Source organism: Cinclus cinclus, chromosome 6 (assembly GCF_963662255.1).
Source record: "Cinclus cinclus chromosome 6, bCinCin1.1, whole genome shotgun sequence".
Lineage (NCBI taxonomy): Eukaryota > Metazoa > Chordata > Aves > Passeriformes > Cinclidae > Cinclus > Cinclus cinclus.
The window spans coordinates 16,959,088-16,967,903 of NC_085051.1; positions in this window are offsets into that span (position 1 = coordinate 16,959,088).

Below are 8,816 nucleotides of genomic sequence, written 5' to 3' on the forward strand. Positions count from 1 at the left end.
AGTAAAGGTGTTTGCCTTCCCAAGTAATGGCTACACCTGATGGGGCCCTGCTCTCCTGGAGATGGCTGAACCTGCTTGAGCATGGGTATCAGTGAATTAATTCCTTTCTTTGCTTATGTATGCTGCTTTTTCTTTCCCTATCACTCTGCCTTTATCTCAACCCACAAATTTTGCAGCTTTTACCATTCCAGTTTTGTCCCTGATCTTGCTGGTGGGAAAGTGAGTGAATGGCTGCTTGGGGTTTGGTTGCTGGCTGGGGTTAAACAAGCTGTCAATAATAAACCATACAGGAGTTCATGTTATACATAAAAACCTCCCCAGACACCTAAAATAATGAAAAGTGTTATTTGGCACCCCCAGCATGGGAACAAAACACTTTTCCTGTAGCATCTGTGATTTGGCAATGGGCTGGTGTCTCCCTGCCGTGGCCACTGAGGCACTGCCCATCTCTCTGTTCCACACAGCAGCTTAAGCACAAGGGCATGAGCTTTCCAAAGATTTACAGCTGGAGGATGCACCACATACAGAGAGAAGACAAAGCAGCGAATAAATAAATCATATATAGCCCCTTGGTCTTTCTAAAAAGAATGTAATCTTCACTGTGTTTTGTCTGAAGGCACCTTAAGAAGCAACCACCTGAGAAGGGCAAAGTTAAGCAAAATTTTTCAGTATGAGAAAGTGCTCAGGATCCAGGGAATCACAGGCACAAATTCAGTCACACATGTAAGTGTAAGCTTAGGATTAAGCAGTCAGAGTGCTTACCTAGAGCAATTTCCAGACACAAATACTGTTTAGGTGTCACTCTTGGGACATTGAATTCAGACACAGTACATACCTTAGGTTTTCCTGCTTCGCTGTGCTCTGAGGAAGCCTGCATTGCTCCCAAGTCTTCTGGGGATGTAGAAAAGAGAATATGAGGATATAGGGATGAGGAGCTGTCAGTCTCTTAGTCTGTGGTTTTGGTTTTCTTCCCTAGTGACAGAGCTTTTGTGTCCTCCTGGCAGACACTATTCAGCTTAATCATCATTTAAACTGCCAGTTCATTACTCTCCTGAGTCTTCATGCCAACGAACAGTTTTAGTGTTGCTTTTCCCTGATCAGACTAAGACATTCAGACCCCTATTTAATTTTTCTCTGCTTGATCTCCACAAATGCTGACACATGCTAACTTGACTCAAGTTTGTCACTAACCTAAATAATTATAACAATTGTTAACCTCCCCTGGATGCCTTCAAAGATGGGATTTATGGAATTTTTTTTGCTATCTGAAAAGTTGGCTGTATCTGTGTCATTTGTCAGGAAGGTCATTCATGTCTGAATCAAATGTGTCACAGATGACAGATCTCTGGTAGGACACTGTTTTAAATTAATTTAACTTAATCTACTTAATGGATTTACTTGTAAGTTATCAGAAAATTCACTCACAGCTTATATGCTGTAATTTTGGGGATGATCCATGGAGCTTTTACATACTACATAGAGGCTGTGTCCTTAATTTGTTTATTTAAAAATCAATTTCTTGGAATTGTATTCAGCCATGGGTTTGCTGTTCATCATATGAATAACACTAGCTTCATCACTAAGGTTAAAAGGCCAGACTCAGCTTTAAAGCTGAGAAGTCTCTGAGTTTAAGCTGTTGTAATGCAACACAGTCTCATGCCAATATTTTTTTTTTCAGGTGACCACACTGCTTTCAGTGAAAGAGGGATGAATATTAACCAGCAATAAAAATAATTTTAATATCATTGTTCTTTACTTAGTAGATCTTACTTATTTGCTAAATATGGATCAAATCCTTAAAAAGGGATGATTGTTAATTTCCCTATGGGTTTTCCCATGGCAGTCATCACTGTAGTGTGCCAGTACTTCACACTTTTTTCCCCACAACAGTCTTGTTAATTTAATTATTTTTGTTCACATTTTCCAGATGGAAATTGAGATAGACTGATTGAGTGCAAATTGTTTCCTTGCTTTGTGTTGGGCATTATAAATGAAATAGTTCTCACTGATGATAATTTTAGCTGCAAATTCTTAGCTCGTCTGAACAGATACTTAAAGTGTAGGAAGCAATTAATGAATGCATGTAAAATATGTGGCTTCTTCTCTTGCCACATATTTCCTGAAGACTGCCACAGTGGCAAGGAACAAATACATTTTCCCAGAGTATCAATTATTACCTTAAGCATGAGCCCATCCTGTCCCACTCTAAATTTCCACAGCTCCCTTTGCTACTCACCTATCAGCCTTGGCAATGGGTGGGGGAATGTCATGTGGAACTAAGAAAAAGACATGAAATTCTCACTGGCATATACAAAGAGAATGGGGAAATTGTTGTTTAGCTGTAAAAAGCCCAGAGGGATTGCTTATTAAAGTTTTAAAAACAGACAGACTCCTTAAGTCCCCAATTACTTCATACACTATCTGAAAGAAAATCTATCTAGGTCTATCTAGGAAAGATCTAATTAAAATGAACATAAACCTAACCTAATTTTTAAAACCCACAAGCAAATACTGTAATAGTGGAGAGAGGGCATTGCTTGTTTTCTACTCTCCCTGTTACTTCCCCCCACAAAAAAAGAATTGATGAAGAAAGGAACTGTGGCAAAACCAATTGGGCATAAAAAACATGGGACTGTGTATACTTTTCTGAGTGGTCATGGTTTACATCAAAATCAAATGTTGTTTATATTCAAGTGGGATGTGTCTTACTATTCCATGCATTTTTAGTATGACTGTGTTTGTATTTACTTGTTTAATGAAGTATAGATATTGAAATCTTTGCAGTGCTCCATCCTCTGAGAAAACTCTTTGAAGTGACAGCTGAATATGTTCAGCCATGTAAAGGGACAATTTGCTTTTGGCTTTAAGTAATTTTTTCTCTTTCATTTTTAAGAATCAGAAATATATTGCATGCCAGACATCATATGAAAGACAACATTTGGAGGTGCAAGTAGTCATAACAAAAGGCTATTTAAATGAAATTAATAGAAAATATTGAAAAATCATGTAAAGCATTCAAGATGTATCTAATTCATCACATGGAGGTCATATTTTTGTGACTCTACTTTATTAAAATATTATTATTCTATACAGAAGTTAATATTTAACTAGCCTGGATTTCTTGTAAGTGCTTTTGCTATGGTTGTTCCTTTTAATAGGTCTCTAGAGCCACTGAATCTAAATAAGAATTTTTCAGGTGACAGTGCTTTGTATCAGATCATTACTCAGTCTCTTGCCCCAAAAGCACCAAGTACAGAGGAGTAATTAAATGGATATAAGTTCATGAAAGTCCCTGTGCAGAGCAGATTCATATCCTCCTCTTCACTCCTACTCTCTGAACTGCAAATACATGAAATTCATAATAAAATTGCACAAATCTATTCCTTTCACTTTTACCAAATACATATTTCATCTGAAGTATCTCTTGCCCTTAACCCATCCCTGTGAAAAGCATTGACTGTGACCCTTTTGATTTGTAGTCAGAGAATTCCCACTGAAATGTTCCCAGAAATGTCAGCCAGGACAGTTTTGAAGGAATCAAGAGGCAGTCCCTGGTAACTGTATCCCATAAATTCAGGGATTTACAGGTTGATCCTAGCATTTTAAACTCCATTTAGAAACATAGTAGCAGCTGCTACAGACCCAGAAATATTAGTGTAATAATAATTTAGTCATGATGCCACTTTGAAAATTGGTCACAGAATTGTTCCTCAGCTTGAGTTTCCCAGGGGCATTGAGATAAAGTGCAATGCAGCCAAGTAATCTTGAAGTGATAGGAGTAGGGATTACTCTGGCAGGGATTACCTCTGGAAGAGAAGTCACCCTTCTCACCAGATACAGATGAGAATGTTGATAATAAATCTGACTGAGCAAAGCTTTAGCGTCCTTCTGTTTTATCTAAGCAGCAGAATTCAGCTGAGGTCTTTCCAAGCTAATGAGGCCATCATAGAGGACAGTTCTGTGATGGCTGTACAGCACTAGAGAATGGACCCCAGTCTTTAGCTGTAGTAAATCAGCTCAGTTATCTCCTCACTAAATTGGCAAGTACTGTCATTGCCAAAGCCTCCAATAGCTTCAGGAATCAAGCTGCCATCCCTAACTTCTTATGTCTGCTTCAGGACAAAATGAAAGTACTCCTGTTAATGCCTAGAAATCCCCTGTCCTCACACATTCATTATTACAATGTCTTGAAAATTAGACAGAATTACTTAAGTAACTGAAAAATAATGTCCAGTTATTAAAAGATTTGCAGTAAAAACAATAAGCAGGTGATCCCTAGAGCAGGGGCTTTGTATCTTCTTTTGCTTATACAAGACCATAGCAGCTTCACAGAAGATATGGCAGCAGAAGAATCAAATGACAAGAGCACAAAGCCCTACAATTATTGCTAATTACATCTTTAAAAATGAGGATTTTCCAATGTAAAAGGGAAATTTAAAGTGGATGGGAATGCTTGCATGAGTTTTCTCACAAAAGGCTTCTTCATGTTAGCTGTTGATCTGCTTTAGCAACAGTTTTTGTGTGGTTTTTCTTTTTCATATATTAGTAACCTATTCTTATCCCATAAGGGGAAAAGATTTTTTTTGTGGTGGGTTTTTTTTACTAAAAATCTCTAAAAACTCGAAATCTCTAAAATCTCTAAAAACTAGAAATGATGGGCACATATTTATAAATCTGCATAGCAGACATGGACGTTTCTTCCCTATAGACTGAGAGTGTCTTTACCTGTGCAAGTTTTATCAAGTGCTTAACGCACAGCTCCAGAGATATCTGCTTTAACATTATGGACAGATGATTGGTTTCCCCTTTCTTGGCAGTCACTCATTTCATTGTTGTGCTGGGCTGAGCAGGTACAGAGATCTTGGATTTGCCCAGACCAGAGATTAGATCACATTTAAGTGGCACTGCAATTATAACATTTCCTTCTCACCTTCCAGGTTTGCTTCCTATTATGCTCTTCAGCTTCCAAAGTCTGCTATTTTCTTGCTTCTGTTTTAAGCAGCCCAGCTAAAAGCATCCTCCTTCCCATAACCTGTTTCTTTTCTAAATGGACAGGTATCTTTTCCCCTCTGGATCTTTTCCAGTCTTCATTTTCTGTCTATCATGGCTTTCAGACAGTCTGCCTGACAAATCCTCTCTCATTCTGCTCCCAAAACCCTGGCTTTTGATCCAGTGTTCAGCCATTTCACCTCTGGGCTTCCAGTCCTGTAACTTGGAAGATATAGCAATAAAGCAAGCACAAGTAAGACTAATCTCTGAAATAGACTGGGTAATTCTCCTTCCTATTCTCCCCCAAGGCAAACACATTGACATTTTGAGTTAAGTTAAATTCTGGCTATATAAAAAGAAACTGAAGCTTACCTATAAAGTTTCTAATGGCTAATGCTGAGAGTCTCTCAGAGGGCAAAAACTGGGGCAGAACTTGCTGCAATAAAAAGTAGATTTCTCTGGGTAATGACACGGAAATCACTCTTCCTCTGTAAAAGCAAATCTTACTGCGTTTAGACATTCTGAGGAAAGCTATTAATTCTGGGCCTGACCCATCTAACACTAATGTAAATCAGAAAGAAGCTCCTTGAAATTAGAGGAGTTACAAAAATGCATTAAAAATCTTTAATTATTATTAAGGCCAGGAGCATTGTTGTGAAAATAGGGACTAAGCCTCTTCCTCTCCACAAAACAGACATTTCTAAACTTGCTAACTGGAGGAGCAATGTGATCTAGTGTCAGAGCACAGAAATAAGTGTTGGGAGGCCTTGAGTCTATTCCTGGCTCTGACAGTAACATATTAGGTGACAATGAGCAGATAATTTCACTTTTGTAAGGCAACACTTCCTCTCTCACCGTTGGTCTTGTAAGTCTGTAAATTCTTTGGTCTTAGCAGGACCTTCAAAACATTGTCATAATGTAACAAACTGACCCTTACAGACACTGATTTTAAAAGAAAATTAAGTGGGACTTACATACTTAAGAATCATGGGAAACACATATCAAGGTATTGTTTATTAGCACTGGGATTACGTAAGTCCAGAGCAATGAGGCTGTTTTATTACTCAGACACATTTGTTATCAACGGTCACAATGTTTTCTTATGATGACAAGAAATCAGTCTATCTAACTTGCAATTAGGGATTAAAAAAAAAGCTTCACAAAGAGATTTGACCTTAATTTAAAAAATTAACACTCTGACAAAAAGCAAACGAAGTGCGTTTTCAGTTTAATTAAAATACCACAATTACGATGTAAATAATTGTGTTTTATTAATCACTGGCATTCAAGCTTGAGACTGGAGCAATACTAATGATAATTAAGTTGCTGATGCTGAGTATGGTGCCTTAATAATTACATAGTAGTTAATACAGAAAGCTAACTAAAACTGGGAAGTTCTACATAGCAATTAAGTTATCTCAGGCTGCTAATTAAATATGTTAATTCAGAATTACTTCAGTTTCCTGTGTAGACTGGGCTTGTTTAATTTCAAGTCGCCATTGTCACTTCTGTCATATGCAATGGAAGTGGTGCTCTCTTTCTCTTTCCATTGATGTTTACACAAGAATGTTTCACATCGTCAAAGTGGTTTCTAAGGGAGAGAGGTTCTACAGAATCTTAGACGGTATCTTGTAGTTATTTTTCTGGCACATGCAGATAGCAAACTTATAGCTTAGGATGCTTAATCATTACAAGGACCCTCCTAATTATTAATGTCAAGGCAGAGTCTACTTTATAAAGTTGTTCTTAGTAGTCCACCTTTTACAGGCAGAAAAAACAAGGTTATTTTAAGGGATGTGAAGAGAATGAGAACAAGAAATGAAGCTGCTTCATGGATAGACAAGAGACAGAATTAAAAAGTCACAGGTAATTCCTGCTTGCAGTCATAATATTGAGGACTGTGCTTTAAGATGTGGGCCCCTGAGTCAGTATTTGAGCTCCAAAGCAGACATTGCAAAGAGCTTGAGTGCACAAGGTCTCAAACATAAAAAGCAATTGAGAAAATATCTTGCAAGGGGAGAGAGAACTGGCCCCACTTGTCTATTTAAAATTCTTCAGAAATACAAAAATCAAACAGAGGAAGATTAATGAGTACTTTCCCTACATTTGCAAGGAATAGTTTATCAGAAAAAGGAAGGCAGAGGTCCAGTCTTCTTTCCAATACACCTTGAGTGACTGGGAGTCAGTAACCTAATATCCCCATTCATTTTACTACCATTTGACAGGGTGGTTTGTCCCCTGGTTTCAGAGCAGGGTTGCAGGTAGTCGTAAGATCTCCTCTTTCCTTCTCTTCCTAATTCTAAAAATCCCACCTCCTCCAGTTATGAATGTAGATCTATCTATCTATCTATCTATCTATCTATCTATCTATCTATCTATCTATCTATCTATCAACATACATACACTAAGATTCATTTGGGCAACCCACTTAATCACCTAATGGCCTTTATGCATCAGGGCCTAATTTCTGAGCACCAGACAATCTCCTCTTTGTTTCTTACAGAAGTAAGCTGCTCTGCACCTTTCATGGAGTAGCTTACATACTATAGTGCCCCATACGGTTTATGAACAGAGAAGGGCTGGTGGGTGGTGTGATTGTTTGAGGCTGTCTTGGGCACAGTGATCACAAAATGAGAGAATTTGTAATTGCCAGAGAAGTAAGGAGTGGGGTCAGCAGAACTGCAACTGTGGACTTCTGGAGGGCAGACTTTGGTCTGCTTAGGAGCCTGTTTGAGAGAGTCCCTTGGGGTGCTGGAGGGCAAAAGAGTGAGGAAGACTGAACATTCTTCAAGAAAAAAAGTTCTAAAGACACAGGAGCAGGCTGTCCCCATAAGCCCAAAGATGAGCTGGACTGGAACACAAGAAAAAATAAGGTGTATCAATTTTGCAAGAAGGGGTGGGCAACTCAGGAAGACTACAAGGATATTGTGAGGTTATACAGGGAAATAATTAGAAGGCCCAGAGCTCAACTAGAACATAGTTTGACAAGTGCAGTATATTACAACAAAAATGTTTCTATAGATACATTAACAACAAAAAGGTGGCTAAGAATCTCCATCCTTTATTGAATCCAGGGGAAACACATCAAAAAAAGGATTAGGAAAAGGCCTAAGTACTTAATGTCACCTTTGCTTCAGTTTTTAATAATAAGACCAGTTGCTCTTGGGGTATCTAGCCCCCTGAGCTGGAAGACAAGGAACAGAATGAAGACACAATATTCCAATTGGAAATGGTCAGTGACTTGCTGCACTACTTAGACAAATCTGTTGTACTGAGGGAGCTGATGGAAGTACTCACCAATCCACTTTCAATCATTTGTCAGCTGTCCTATCTAACTGGGGAGGTCCCAGGTGACTGAAGTGAAACATGATGCCCATCACAAAAGGTGCCAGAAGGATCCACAGAGCTGTCAGCCTAACTTTGGTGCCAGGGAAGGTCAGTGATTACTGTACTGGGCCTTGCTAAGGTGGCACCTCAGGACCTGTGTCCAATGCTTGGCTCCTCACTTCAAGGAAGTCATTGAGGTGCTGGAACATGTCCAGAGAAGGGCAACGGAGCACAAGGAGACAGGGTTTGGAGCACAGATCCTATGAGGAGAGGCTGAGGGAGCTGAGGCTGTTTAACCTGAAGAAAAGGAGGCACAGGGAGGACCTTATCACTCTCTGCAACTGCCTGAAGGGGGATTGTAGTGAGGTTGGTCTGAAATGATAGGAAGCAACTAGTAGCAAGTGATACGACAAGACAAACTGTCCTCAAGTTGTGCCAGGGAATGTACAGATTGGACATCAGGAAAAATTTCTTCACTGGAAGGGTGATCAGGCATTGGA